At 35.8% G+C, this 15,971-nt stretch overlaps 1 non-coding gene across 1 annotated transcript; it reads left to right on the plus strand.

Annotated features, from left to right (window-relative positions):
* Nucleotides 1-870: 870 nt before the first annotated feature.
* On the plus strand, nucleotides 871-978 carry LOC112724546 (small nucleolar RNA R71). Its single transcript, XR_003163703.1, has one exon. It is a non-coding gene; the product is annotated as a small nucleolar RNA R71 (small nucleolar RNA).
* The last annotated feature ends 14,993 nt before the right edge of the window (nucleotides 979-15,971 follow it).

A 15,971-nucleotide genomic window follows, 5' to 3' on the forward strand; every position in this document is an offset into this window, starting at 1 on the left:
CTTAGAGTCCTTTGTTTCCTCAGAGAGAAGCTCCTTATTGATCACTGGACGTCCCAGGAGGTCTTCCTCCTTGGGATTCACGTCCTCCTCTCCTTCTTTGGGTTCGGCCATGGTACTTATGTCAATGGCCTTGCACTCTCCTTTTGGATTCTCTTCTGTATTTCTTGGGAGAGTACTAGGAGGGATTTCAGTGATCCTCTTACTCAGCTGGCCCACTTGTGCTTCCAAATTTCTAATGGAAGACCTTGTTTCATTCATGAAACTCACAGTGGCCTTAGACAGATCAGAGACTAAGTTTGCTAAATTAGAAGTATTTTGTTCAGAGTTCTCTGTCTGTTGCTGAGTGGATGATGGAAAAGGTTTATTATTGTTAAACCTGTTTCTTCCACCATTATTAAAGCCTTGTTGAGGCTTTTGATCCTTCCATGAGAAATTTGGATGATTTCTCCATGATGAGTTATAGGTGTTTCCATAAGGTTCACCTAAGTAATTCACCTCTGCTATTGCAGGGTTCTCAGGATCATAAGCTTCTTCTTCATGAGAAGCCTCTTGAGTACTGTTGGATGCAGCTTGCATTCCATGCAGACTCTGAGAGATCATATTGACTTGCTGAGTCAATATTTTATTCTGAGCCAATATGGCATTCAGAGTATCAACTTCAAGAACTCCCTTCTTCATAGGCGTCCCATTACTCACAGGATTTCTTTCAGAAGTGTACATGAACTGGTTATTAGCAACCATGTCAATGAGTTCTTGAGTTTCTGCAGGCATTTTCTTTAGGTGAATGGATCCACCTGCAGAAGTGTCCAGTGACATCTTTGATAGCTCAGATAAACCATCATAGAATATATCCAGGATGGTCCATTCTGAAAGCATGTCAGAAGGACACTTTTTGGTCAACTGTTTGTATCTTTCCCAAGCTTCATAGAGGGATTCACCTTCTTTCTGTCTGAAGGTTTGAACATCAGCTCTAAGCTTGCTCAGCTTTTGAGGAGGAAAGTACTTGGCTAAGAAAGCCGTGACCAGCTTATCCCAAGAGTTCAGGCTGTCTTTGGGTTGAGAATCCAACCATAATCTAGCTCTGTCTCTTACAGCAAAAAGGAAAAGCATGAGCCTGTAGACTTCAGGATCTACTCCATTAGTCTTAACAGTATCACATATCTGCAAGAATTCAGTTAAGAACTGAAAAGGATCTTCAGATGGATGTCCATGAAACTTGCAGTTCTGCTGCATCAGAGAAACTAATTGAGGTTTCAGCTCAAAGTTGTTTGCTCCAATGGCAGGAATGGAGATGCTTCTTCCATGTAAATTGGAATTAGGTGCAGTAAAGTCATCAAGCATCTTCCTTACATTATTATTATTTTCGGCTGCCATCTCCTCTTCCTGTTCAAAAATTTCTGAAAGGTAATCTCTGGATTGTTGTATTTTAGCTTCTCTTAGTTTCCTTTTCAGAGTCCTTTCAGGTTCTGGATTTGCTTCCACAAGAATGTTCTTATCCTTGCTCCTGCTCTTATGACAAAGAGGAGGGCACAGAAAAATAATAATAATAATAGAGATCCTTTATACCACAGTATAGGGATCCCTGTGTGACTAGAAGAAGAGGGGGAGACAAAGAATGTAATGTAATGGAAGAAACACAACTGTGAGGAGGGTTGAGATGTGAGATGAGATGTTAGTAAATGAATAAATAAATAGAATAAGATGGGAGAGGGAGAATTTTCGAAAAATATTTTTGAAAAAGAGTTAGTGATTTTCGAAAATGGTTTTTGAAAAATGTTAGTATTTTTCGAAAATTTTTAAAATCAAAAATAAAAATAGGAATAATTAGTTAATTAAAAAGAAATTTTTGAAAAAGAGGGAAGATATTTTCGAAAATCAGAGAGAGAGAGAGTTAGTTAGGTAGTTTTGAAAAAGTTAAGAAACAAACAAAAAGTTAGTTAGTAGTTGAAACAAATTTTGAAAAGATAAGAAGTTAGGAGGTTAGAAAAGATATTTTGAAACCAACTTTTTGAAAAAGGTAAGATAAGAAGATATTTTAGAAATTAGTTTTGAAAAAGATTTGATTTTTAAAATCTCAATTAATGACTTGATTCATAAGAAATCACAAGATATGATTCTAGAACTTAAAGTTTGAATCTTTCTTAACAAGCAAGTAACAAACTTCAAATTTTTGAATCAAAACATTAATTGATTATGTTATTTTCGAAAATTTGATATAAAAATAAGAAAAATATTTTTGAAAAATATTTTTGGAATTTTCGAAAATAACTAAGAAATTTGAAAAAGATTTGATTTTTGAAAAAGATTTTGAAAAAGATGAGATTTTCAAATTGAAAATTTGATTTGACTCATAAGAAACAACTTGATTTTTAAAAATTTTTGAAAAAGTCAACTCAAATTTTCGAATTTGATGAGAGAAAAAAGGGAAAGATATTTTTTTTTTATTTTTGAATTTTTATGATGAGAGAGAAAAACAACAAAAAGACTCAATGCATGAAAATTTTGGATCAAAACAATGAATGCATGCATGAATGCTATGAATGTCAAGATGAACACCAAGAACACTATGAAGATCATGATGAACATCAAGAACATAATTTTGAAAAATTTTTAATGCAAGGAAAACATGCAAGACACCAAACTTAGAATTCTTCACTGCTTAGACACTAAGAATTCAAGAATGCATATGAAAAACAAGAAAAGACACAAAACATGCAAATGCAAAGATCAAACAAGAAGACTTACCAAGAATAACTTGAAGATCATGAGGAACACTATGAATGCATGAAATTTTCGAAAAATGCAAGATGCACATGCAATTGACACCAAACTTATAACATGACTCAAGACTCAAACAAGAAACACAAAATATTTTTTTTTTATTTTTATGATTTTCTAAATTTTTTTGGATTTTTATTTTATATTTTTCGAAAAATTATTTTGAAAAAGAAAATAAGGATTCCAAAATTTTTAATATGAATTCCAGGAATCTTATGCTCTAAAGCTCCAATCAAAGGGTCAGGCATGTCTTAATAGCCAGCCAAGCTTTAGTATGTAACTCAGACATGACACGCCTGACATACTCATTCCCAAAGGAATTAGATATGGCTTTACAGCCAGCCAGGCTTCAACATGCTCCATGAAACACTAGAATTCATTCTTAAAAATCCTGAAGAAAAGTATATTTTTGAAAATATTTTTAATTAAATTTTTTTCGAAAATAAAGGAAAATATTTTTGAAAAATTTTTGAAAACTTTTTGAAAATAAAATAAAAAGAAAATTACCTAATTTGAGCAACAGGATGAACCGCAGTTGTCCATACTCAAACAATCCCCGGCAACGGCGCCAAAAACTTGGTACGCGGAGTCGTGATTACACTTTAAGTATGTAAAATTCATCGCTCTTTCTTTCCCTGGTAATGGCGCCAAAAACATGATGCCAAGACCACGGTTCACAACTCCGTGTAACTGACCAGCAAGTGCACTGGGTCGTCCAAGTAATACCTTACGTGAATAAGGGTCGAATCCCACGGAGATTGTTGGTATGAAGCAAGCTATGGTCACCTTGTAAATCTCAGTTAGGCGGATATAAATTGATAATGGTGTTTTCGAAATTAATATAGTAAAAGAAGGGATAGAAATACTTATGTAAATCATTGGTGAGAGTTTCAGATAAGCGAATAGAGATGCTTTCGTTCCTCTGAACCTCTGCTTTCCTGCTATCTTCATCCAATCAGTCTTACTCCTTTCCATGGCTGGCTTTATGTGATACATCACCACTGTCAATGGCTACTTTCGGTCATCTCTCGGGAAAATGATCCAATGCCCTGTCACGGCACGGCTAATCGTCTGGAGGCATCACCCTTGTCAATGGCTTCATCTTATCCTCTCAGTGAAAATGGTCAACGCACCCTGTCACGGCACGGCTATTCATCTGTCGGTTCTCGATCATGCTGGAATAGGATTTACTATCCTTTTGCGTCTGTCACTAACGCCCTGCAATCGCGAGTTTGGAGCTCGTCACAGTCATTCAATCATTGAATCCTACTCGGAATACCACAGACAAGGTTTAGACTTTCCGGATTCTCTTGAATGCCGCCATCATTCTAGCTTACACCACGAAGATTCTGGTTAGGAGATCTAAGAGATACTCATTCAGTCGAAGGTAGAACGGAAGTGGTTGTCAGGCACGCGTTCATAGGGAATGATGATGATTGTCACGTTCATCACATTCAGGTTGAAGTGCGAATGAATATCTTAGAAGTGAAATAAGATGAATTGAATAGAAAACAGTAGTACTTTTCATTAATCTTTGAGGAACAGCAGAGCTCCACACCTTAATCTATGGAGTGCAGAAACTCTACCGTTGAAAATACATAAGTGAAAGGTCCAGGCATGGCCGAGAGGCCAGCCCTCAAACGTGATCTAAGATAGCATACAACTGATCAAAGATGTCTAATACAATTAGTAAAAGGTCCTATTTATAATAAACTAGCTACTAGGGTTTACAGAAGTAAGTAATTGATGCATAAATCCACTTCCGGGGCCCACTTGGTGTGTGCTTGGGCTGAGCTTGAGTGCTGCACGTGTAGAGATCCTTCTTGGAGTTGAATGCCAGTATTTGTACCAGTTTGGGCGTTCAACTCTGGTTTTGGATCCTTTTCTGGCGCTGGACGCCAGATTTGGGCAGAAAGCTGGCGTTGAACGCCAGTTTACGTCATCTATTCTTGGCCAAACTATGGACTATTATATATTGCTGGAAAGCCCTGGATGTCTACTTTCCAACGCAATTGAAAGCGCGCCATTTCAAGTTCTGTAGCTCCAGAAAATTCACTTTGAGTGCAGGGAGGTCAGAATCCAACAGCATCAGCAGTCCTTCTTCAACCTTTGAATCTGATTTCTGCTCAAGTCCCTCAATTTCAGCTAGAAAATACCTGAAATCACAGAAAAACACACAAACTCATAGTAAAGTCTAGAAATATGAATTTAACATAAAAACTAATGAAACCATCCCTAAAAGTAACTAGATCCTACTAAAAACATACTAAAAACAATGTCAAAAAGCGTATAAATTATCCGCTCATCACATGCACAGTTAAATTGAATTCTTGATCGAAATTATTTTTCTAAGAAACATTGTACATAAAAATAATGTCATATACTAAAATTTTATTTTAAAACTTGACACATTTAATGATTTCAAAATTCATAAACATTAATAATTCATTATTTATATACATCACATTTGAAACTTAAATACATAGAAAATAAAACTTAACAATAAGTTCTTTACATTATTTATTTACAAGGATACTTAACAATTTCACATATTAAACTATTCCATCATTAATCAGATGACCAATATTTCCTTCAGGATCCTCAAAGAAATCAGATACATCATAATAAGTGGTTAAATTTTCAGCATCATTTGAAACAAAATTCGTTTCCTTTCCTTTGTCATCCTTTTTCAAGGATGCTTGATAAAGATCAACTAGGTGCCTTGGGGTACGACAGGTACGTGACCAATGGCCATTTCCACCACAACGGAAACACTTATCCTCTGTTGATTTATTTTGTCCAGAATTTCTTTCTTTATCCCACTTCTGGTGAGATCCTCTCTTGTGAACATAATTCTTTTTTCTTCCATAATTTTTCTTGTTACTAAAACCTTGCCATTTACCTCTTCTGGGGTAATTTGCCGCATTTACTTTAGAAAATGGGGCGGCGCCAGCTGGGCACGCTTCATGATTCTTTAAAAGTAACTCATTGTTACGTTCAGCAACAAGAAGGCAAGAAATTAACTCATAATATTTTTTAAACGCTTTTTCTCGATACTGCTGCTACAGGAGCACATTCGAGGCATGAAAGGTTGAGAAAGTTTTCTCCAACATATCATGATCAGTTATCTTTTTCCCACATAATTTCATTCGTGAGGTGATTCGAAACATTGCAGAATTATATTCATTTATGGATTTAAAATCTTGCAGACGCAAGTGCGTCCATTCATATCGGGCTTGAGGAAGTATCACCGTTTTTTTATGATTATACCTTTCTTCAAGGTCTTTCCAAAGATCTGCAGGATCTTTTAATGTGAGATATTCATTTTTCAATCCTTCATCAAGATGACGACGAAGGAAAATCATGGCCTTGGCTTTATCCTTCTAGGATACATTATTTTCAGCCTTAATGGTATCTCCAAGATCTATTGAATCAAGATGAATTTCAGCATCTAATATCTATGATAAATAATTGTTTCCAGATATATCAAGAGCATTAAATTCAAGATGAGATAGTTTCAATATAATAAAAATTTATTACCTGAGTCTTCCTAAAATTTGATCAGAGTCTCGTGCTGATAACGTGTTGTAAAATAAATAAATAAATAAGGAAGAGAAATAAATATAAAATAGAGAAATATAAATATGCTCTTATCTCACTATAATATAAGTAGTTTATCTATTTGCTAATATTATAAATATTGTAGCTTAAAAGCACATAGAGATAAAAGAGAGAAAGTTTATTAGCACTGTATAAAGTGAAGAATATTATAGTAAAAGAGAGAAAAAAATATTTTATTGCTCTTATTATGTGTTGTACGTAAGGCTATGAAGCCTTATTTATAACTGTACAAATTCAACATTTATTAAAGGTTGATCTTCAAATTTCTCTCTTAAAAACTTCAACCGCCCATATCATTAATGGGGATCATCTCACATTCTTATCTCAACACAATGACATTTTTCTGTAATATACAAAAATAAATTATTATTTCCAAAAACAAAATAACATAACATTATATCCCAAAATTCACTCTTTCTTGGGAACCATGAAAATCAGGTGGCCCCGATAAGACTATGTGTTTTTATATATATATATATTACAATATAAATTATATTAATAATTAATTATCTAATGTTATTCACGATATTAAATTACAATTTAGAATTAAATATTCTTTATTTTAAACTAATAAAAGTATGTAATTAGTAAAAGTTTATATTAGAATTATTTTTATCATTATTTTTTTAACTTAATTAGTTATTATAATTAATAAAAAAATTAATTTATTAGTCATAATTGATTTAGTTTGATAAACTACGCGAAATGAATCGAGATAGAATTCAAGGGGCATGACATGTTAGCTAGGATGATAAATTAATGATAAAAAATTAATTTTAAATATTTTTAATTTATATTTTACAACATAATTAAAGTATAATTTATAAATTTTTATTTTATGACTAGCTAAGAATTTTTTAATTTTTTAGTTAAGTCTTCTGTATTTTGTGATTAACAAATTTTTTCTGCAAAAAACAAATTCATGATGAATTATTACGATAATAAAGAATTAAAAAAATAAGAAAAAAATTATAAAAAATAATCAAATAAAATATAAAAAGTAAAATAGAAATTTGTTTTAAAACTAAAAGTTGATTAATTGTGCATAAAAATCTAAAAAGTTTGTATGTTATAAGACATGTATAATCAATTTTATTACTCATTTTAATTTTATAGACTCCTTGTATCGAAAAAAGTATATAATGTCACACCTATTTTTTTAAAAAAAGTAACTCTTTAAATACATAGGATAATGTATAATTTAAGAATAATGAGATAAAAAATGTCTAAAATTTTATAACAATATTTAAAATTTCAATAACAATAATACAAAGAGTTTAAATCTATCAAAATAAATTCTAAACCTTAATTTAATAGTCTCTTTTTGCATATCTTATTTGAATTTGAATTTTAAAATTTAATTTATATCTTTTTTTACTCCTAATATATATTATTTTTGGCAAAAGAATGGAAAAAAATAAATCTATCATACTAAACATTATTTTATCAAAGAATTATTATAAAATAATTTATAATTGGAGAAATAATAATAATAATAATAATAATAATAATAATAATAATAATAATAATAATAATAATAAAAGCATAAGAAACAAAGCTCATATTGCTAAAAAAAATAATAAAGTTCATACTAATAATAATAATGTTAAAGAATGACGTTGCTATTTTAACTTCTATCATTTTTTTTAATTGTCAAGTCATCAAAAAAATTAAAAAATAATTCAAAAAAATAAAATTAGCGAAGCTGAAAAGGATAGTGGGTAGTTAGAGTCTGCTATTACTGATAGGCTTAGTAGTTAGCTAGATTGGTGGTTAGGCTTGGATTTCCTAAGTTGTGTTCTGGTATATGTAGGTGTAGTATGTTTTCTTATCTGGTTAATGTATCACACAGATAATAACATATCACACAACAATGCCAAAACATTAAAATGAGAAAAAATATTTTTGATATAAATTAATATATTTTTTAATGTGTTAATTATATTTATTAAAAATGTGACTAATTAACATACTCTAAGATTTAAATAACTAAATATATTAATATTTTTTAATTATTTTTATATATTATTTTTGTCCCCACTATTATAATTTTCTGGGTCTATGACAACTATTTTCATCGTCTCTAAAAATATACAGGTACACCGAAATAAATCATATTTAACAAAGATTTTTTAATTATAAATTAAAAAAATAACTATTTTCCAAAAATAAAATACGACTTATTTCTATATACTCTTATGTACTCTGGAGACGATGATATTGTTTACCATTGTTAACTTTTCAAACTCAATTTAATATATTTGAAGTGGAGTTCGCCGGAAGGTGCGGCGAACTTGCCCAAATACAAAAAAAAAGTGCATTTCAGTAAATAAAGCTGAAAACTAGGTTTGGTGAAAATAAATATTTTTCATAATTTATTATGAAAAAAAATCCAAATACAAGGTGAACAACACAAGGCTCAGATCAAAACCATCAACAAGCATGGTCTATCAGCCTTTGATTACATGGCAAAGCTCAAACAATATTTTGATTCTCAAGTTGTATTGGGGAATTCATTCACTATTGAGGAATGTAATACCCGGTCTAGCCAAAATTAATTAAATAATAAGTTAAATGGGAGCGAATATGGTTGGAAGAGTGATAATAATGAAGGGTGATTATGAATAAATGTTTATTTGTGATACTTGGGTAGTAGCAAGGGTTGTGGTTCGTCCCACTTGCTCCAAGTTAATGTTTGAGATTTGGTAACAATGAATGTTGATAATATGAATTGAGATTGAATGAATATATGTTTGAGATGCCTGGGCAGTAGCAAGGGTTGTGGTTCGTCCCACTTGCTCCGGGCCAATGCTTGAGATACCTGGGTAGTAGCAAGGGTTGTGGTTCGTCCCACTTGCTCCAGGTCAGAGATTGCGACGCCTGGGTAGTAGCGGCAGTAGTGGTGAATCCACTCGCTCCAGGTTGAGCTTTTAGACACCCGCCTGGGTAGTAGCCGCAGTAGTGATTATTTCACTGGCTCTGGGTTGAGCGGGCAGTAGCAAGGGGGTTGTAGCTCAAACCTACTTGCTCCGCAAGGGGTGTTTCTGTCCAATGGTTAGCTACCAGGACATGTCGGGTTGGCTATATAACCGACAGCCATAGGGCAGGCATTCATCATTTGCATATGTTTGAATTGTTTGGGTTTGCCATTTGTCTTGGATTTCTACATCATATATGCCATGTTACCTGACTATATGCTAATTGTTCTACTTGTATCATGTTTGTGTATTACTTGCCTGTATTGCTTGTGTTTGTACAACTGAGAGGCCCCTCATGCTGGTGTCGGTGGGTGTGAGGGCTGTTCTTGATGGGATGAATTGATGACGCGATTGCATGATGATGTATTGATATAGAACTGCTGAGGCAGAACAACTGGTGATGGTTTTGCTTATGATTCTGAGTCTGATTCGTGGAAGAGTCAGCGAGTTGGGAAACATGTGAAACATGAATTGAATTTAGCACTCCCTTATGACAGTTGCCTATTCATGGATTAGCGAGAACCTAGGATGAATAATTGATGAAGAAGTTTAGGATGCTTAGTGAGTTTTTGTTGCAGTACATTGAATTTATTTGGCACTTTTACCGTACTGGGAACCCATGGGCCCGGGGTTCTCATTCCGTATATATCTCTTGTTTTTCAGATACAGGTCCAGGTGCTCAAAAGTGAGTTGTGGGTCGTCTGAGAGACGGCGAAGATCTTTATTTCCTCTACTTTGTGTTTTGATTAGAATCTCTCCACCTTTGTTTTGGAAAGTTTATATTATGTATTGAACTCTTTGAATTTGCCTATAGAGGCTCTCATGTTTCCTTCGGGAGAGATTAGGATATACTGTTGTCAACTAATTTCATAATGTACCCTAGCCGACCTAAACTTCGCGGGTCGCGACTAGTGGCTATTTACTTATGTTATATATATCTATCTGTTATCTATCTCTTAATCTCCTCTACGCCTTGTCCGTATATCGTTTTCGGCTTCACGGTTTATCTTTTGTTGTCGAGACGTGAAAGATACGTCTTCGCGATTTTATTTCTACTCTTTTCAGGCTTCTCGATTAATACTCCTTTCGAAATTACCTATATTTATTTATTAAAAATTCACCTGAGAGTCGTACCACCGTAATATCATTGACTTATGACTCGAGCATAAGGATTTGAATATTAGGGTGTTACATTATGGTATCAGAGCAATTCGTCCTCGTGAGCCTGAGGGATGGAACTGCTTATGCTTCAATGCATACTCTGAGTCTGTGCCTGTGCTAGTTAGGGTATCTAATCGATACATCTAGCATGAAGTCCATGAGTGTACCTTTGGTACTTTGAAGCACTATACTTCCGATATTGAGACTGATCAACTTGATATCGATTGTTTGGTGTGTATAGGAACCAGATGGCACCTCGTGGACCCGGTCGGGGACGTGAAAGAGATCGTACTAATGCACAGGAACCGGAAATCAACCCGAATAACCCGATAAACCTTATGGCGGCGTTGGAGAATATGGCTGCTGCTATGCAGGCCACTGCGGAGGCTCTTGGGCAACAGATGAACAATAATGGCTATGGCCGAAGGAAAGCTCAGGGCCCGATGACACTGGCAACCTTAAAGGTTAATCCACCTAAGTTCAAGGGAACCATCAATCCGACTGAAGCTGATACTTGGTTTCAGGCCATGGAGCGAGCACTGCAAGCGCAGTTGGTGCCTGAAGAGCAGTGTGTTGAATTCGCTACCTATCTACTCACGGGGGAAGCATCGCATTGGTGGCAAGGGGCTCGACGTCTCCTACAACAGGGGAATGATCATATCACTTAGGATGCCTTCCAGGTGGAATTCTATAAGAAGTACTTCCGAATTCTGCTAGGACAGCCAAGGAATTGGAGTTACTGCAGCTGAAGCAAGGTGCTATGTCCGTATCTGAGTATACAGACAAATTTGAGGAGCTATTCAGGTTTTCCCACATGTGTCAGGGAGCTCCGGGAGACTTCGAGGAATGGAAATGCATTAAGTATGAAGGAGAGCTCCGGAGCGACATCTTAAGTTCAGTGGGACCAATGGAGATCCAAACTTTTTCAGAGTTGGTGAATAAGAGCAGAATTACTGAAGAGTGTGTGAAAAGGAGGGTTGCAGAGAAAGGAAGTCATAGAGAGCACAACCAAGGATTCACACCAAGGGGTCGAGAGTTTAAGGAGAGAGGATACGTACAACACTTTCCCTAAGGATAGAATAACTTTGCGACGAGTAAGGAGTCCCAAAGGAATGGTAAGGGAAAACGGGCAGCGACTGCTTCTGATGTTTTGAGCTGTCAGAGATGTGGGAGTCATCACCCAAATAGGCCGTGCCGATTGGGACTAGGGGTATGTTACAAGTGCGGGTTATCAGGGCATGTATCAAGAAATTGCCAACAAGGAGAGAGTCAGGATGCGGGCCGATTGCGACAGTAAGATTGAGGTAATTGCAATAATCAGGCTTAAAGGACAGTGCGTGATTTTATAATACAGCCTATACAGTAAAACTGGGAATGTCGAGTTTAATATTAGACTGAGGAGCAAATCGGATGATCCGAGTAAGGATTTGCCTTAATACAAATGGATAAATTCCTGTGATGTAAATGATTTTTGTTGAGAATGATGTGTTGTGTTTGTTATGTAGTTGGTTGATTTCTGGATTTTTGGTGAAACGGATTGAACCCGTGACTTTTAGTTCCTTTGATTTAAATAGATAAAGAATGGTCCTAAATGAGGGATTTGGAAACGTTGATTTGAAATGCCAGTTATGCTAAGTTGTGGTTGAGTACTTGAGGAAGTAAGTAATAGAGCTCATACTAGACGAGAGATCAGAATAAAGCAGCAGAACTTGCGGAAGCAGTAACACAGGATAGCTACAAATAGGAGCTGTAAAAGTTTACTATAATATCTTAAGTTTGAATACTAGAAGGGTTAAGGGGGTTACTGCAAGTAATGATCCCCAAATAGTTGGAATTGATTGCGGCTGCGAGCTTTGATGGTTCTAAAGCGGATGAAAAAATTATCATTGATGCATAATTGGATTTAGATGATGAGAGAGTGCGAGTTGTCGTGTTTGAGAGATGAGTACCATGATGTTTGGTCATAGTGACCTTGGAATTAGATTGAGATTTATAATGAATGGTTTTGAAAGATGAATGTGAAAACCACTAAATTGAAATGCTGATGCGGTACGGAGATTGGTTTGAGGAAACCCGTGACGGGTGGCAAACTCCAATTTTTGGGGAGGTACTGTTGAAAATTTTTTCTCAAGAATTTGAAAGATCGTTGGTTATGGTTCTGAAGATGATTTTTGATATGAGTAACTTTAACAAAAGAGATGTGTCTCGAATGCTTTTATAGATTATTAAAGGAAAGCGGATTCTTATGATTTTTGTTAAATTGTTATTTCAAACTCATTTGCTTTCTAGAAATGAAAGGGGTTTTTGATCGATGAGTCAGAGACTTTATAACAGCAAGTCATGAAGAAATTCGAGGGTTTGAGAATAAGAAAGTAAGTTTGGAGGTTATGCTTGGAGTTGAGCTGTGATTAGTGGTAATTGGCTTGGCAGAGAGAGAGGATAGTGATGGATGAAATTTTCGAGGGCAAAAATTTCTGTTAGGGGGGTAGAATGTAATACCCGGTCTAGCCAAAATTAATTAAATAATAAGTTAAATGAGAGCGAATATGGTTGGAAGATTCGGCAATTGGAATTTGATCATCTAAATATGATATTTAGATTCAGTGAATTTTTCTGAGTCAGAAAACATAGTTTTCTGCGTAAAAGCGCGCAGTGGAATTTTGACCGGCAGTACCGACTGAGATCTGTCTGGTACTACAGCTAAGAAAATTGATTATGAGTAAATGAGATTAAGAAATGAGGAATTATAATTAGGGAAGGTAGAAATATTTAAAGTGCGATTTAGAGCGCTAATCTTAAAGGTTTTGGCCCAAAATTGGGTCAACGGACAAAAATAAGTGAACCGGGCCTAAGTGGGCCCAAGACCCAACATATATAAACATTAGTTATGAGCATTTCAGCTCATTTTACCCTAAAAAGAAGGGTTGGGGCGCTGAAATTGAGAAGAGAGAAGAGAAGAGAGAAAACTTAACTCTCTTTGATCTTCAAACCACCATAACTTGAGCTACAGAGCTCCGATTGACGAGCCGTTTGCGGCCACGCGTTGCTCTTCTCATCCTCTACAATTCTATCTAAGTTTGGTGGTGAGTATTTTATTCATCTCTGCCCAGTTTTCGAAATTCCCCACTGTTACACGTTTTTGGGTAGTTAGTGTTGAAATCTTGTGATTTTGGGTGTTTAGGGATACTCCAACATGGATTCTAAGTGGGTTCTATCCCTACTTCATATGGGCTGAGGTAAGAAGTGCTCAAACCCTTGTGATTTGTCATTTTTATGAGCCCTAGGTTGATGTATGTATGTGACATTGGTTATGTTAGTGTATTTGGTGATGTTGGTGCACAATTGGGAGATTGGTATTGCTTGAGGAGCTTTGGTAAGGCTTGGAGCTAAGGTTGGTGAAGAATTCCAAAGAAGAGGCTCAATTGGTTTGGCTACAAGAGGTACGGTTTAAGTTTCATTTAAATACCGTGTGTTGTGATGAGAATTCCTAGGCTAGATGCCCCTAGGATTAAGTTTGGATTGTGTAAATGGTTGGTGCTAATATGCATAGTTGATATGTAATGTGAATTAATGATTGGGTTGAGAATTGTGTGACCTTGTATGCTTGGCGTATTGAGAATTTGATGTACTGGGTAATGAGTATTGATTTGTGGTTTATGCATTTAAATTGTGAAAATTGGGCCGGAGGCCGTGAATTTTGGGCCGGAGGCCGGAAAGAGGTAAGAAAGGTAAGTCGATGTGTGCATTGTATGATGGCACAAGTGATTGGATGAATTTCAGATAATGAATATATGAATGATTAGGTTGGTTATTGAATAATAAGGTTTGAGAAGTTGAAGTGTGGAATTTGGTAATTTTGGGTGAAATTATGTAGACGAGGTATGTTTGGTTCGGTTGAGATATATTATGTGATCATATATGTGATTATGATTATTGATGCCTTGATGGTATGATGATGCATTAGAGATATGTATGTTGTGATATATGCTTGGGGAATGATTAAGGTTGATTTGTGGGTGAAATCACGTGATAGTGAGTATGATATTGATTACGTATAATGATGGTTGATTGGAAATGGTATTATTGGAAATTGGGATGAGGAAGGATGTATGACATGATATTGTGTTTGTCCTTTAGCCATTTGATTGAGAAGTGTTAAAATGGTTAGATGTGGTTTTGGGAATTTTTGGTAAAGTGTCAATGTGTGAGTTGAGGATGGCTTTATGTGGATTTTGGTACATTTTGATTGATTTCAAAAAGGGTTGAAATTGGCATGTTTTGGTTGATTTTGAAAAGAGTTGAAAATGGCTTGTTTTGAAAATGGCACCTAGTGGTTTTGTATGAAAACATGGTTTTTAGGCATACTTTGACGGGACATAACTTGGAATACGGATCTCTATTTTGTGCCAAATCTATTTAGAAATGAAATTGGATCCGGGATGTCCATGCCGTTTGAAGAACGGGTGAAAAATGATTTAAAATGAGAAAGTTATGTCCGTCGGAAGATTGGGGGTTGAATCTGTAAATTCTGCAGCTTTTAACTTAGAAAATTTTTAGCAGAATGACCCTCCACGCGTAGGCGCACTTGGCGCGTACGCGTCGTTCTTCAAGAAGGCACTATCCACGCGTGCTCGTGGTGTGCGCGGGCACATCGATGCGCTGCACCAAATGCCCAGCTATTTTCCCGAGAGTTGTGCCAGTTTTGTGCCTGGGGCGCAAGAGCACCCACGCGTACGCGTGGCTGACGCTTGCGCGTCGTTTGGCTATTTTTCAACCTGCGCGTCCGCGCGTATGACGCTTGCGCGTTGATGAGTTTTGTGGCCATCCACGCGTGCGCGTGGAGTGCGCGTACGCGTGGCCCTGTTTTCATGCCAAAGTTAATTTTTGAGTTTTAAAAGCCAAATCTCATACTTCTAAGCCTCCGATCTCACCTCTTATGTATTAAATCATTCTGATATGCCTAGCAATGAGCTAGGGGATGTGGTAACTTGCGAGTGAAGCAAGGGGAAAAGTTATGATCAATGATGATCAAAGATGATTATATGAGATATGGAGGATGACGGTGGAAGTACCGTGTATGCCATGAGCCGGAGGGCTATATTTATTGATAAATGGCCCGTTCTTGATTGGACCATGAGCTGGATGGCTGAGTTATTGCCGGGTTACGGCAAAGCCATTATTGTTTATGGCTGAGTATAAATGCATATATGATTAATGAATGAATATGTTAAATGGATAATAATGAAAAAATATTGAAATGTGATGTGCGACCCCGGGTAGTAGGCAGTGGCGTTGTCCACTTGCTCCGGGTATGAGACGGAAAAGGAGGATTATGATAAACAAGTTTAATCGTGGGATTTTGAATAAATGTGTATTTGTGATACCTGGGTAGTAGCAAGGGTCGTGGTTCGTCCCGCTTGCTCCGGGTCATTG

The sequence above is a fragment of the Arachis hypogaea genome, chromosome 11 (genome assembly GCF_003086295.3).
Source record: "Arachis hypogaea cultivar Tifrunner chromosome 11, arahy.Tifrunner.gnm2.J5K5, whole genome shotgun sequence".
In the NCBI taxonomy this organism is placed as follows: domain Eukaryota; kingdom Viridiplantae; phylum Streptophyta; class Magnoliopsida; order Fabales; family Fabaceae; genus Arachis; species Arachis hypogaea.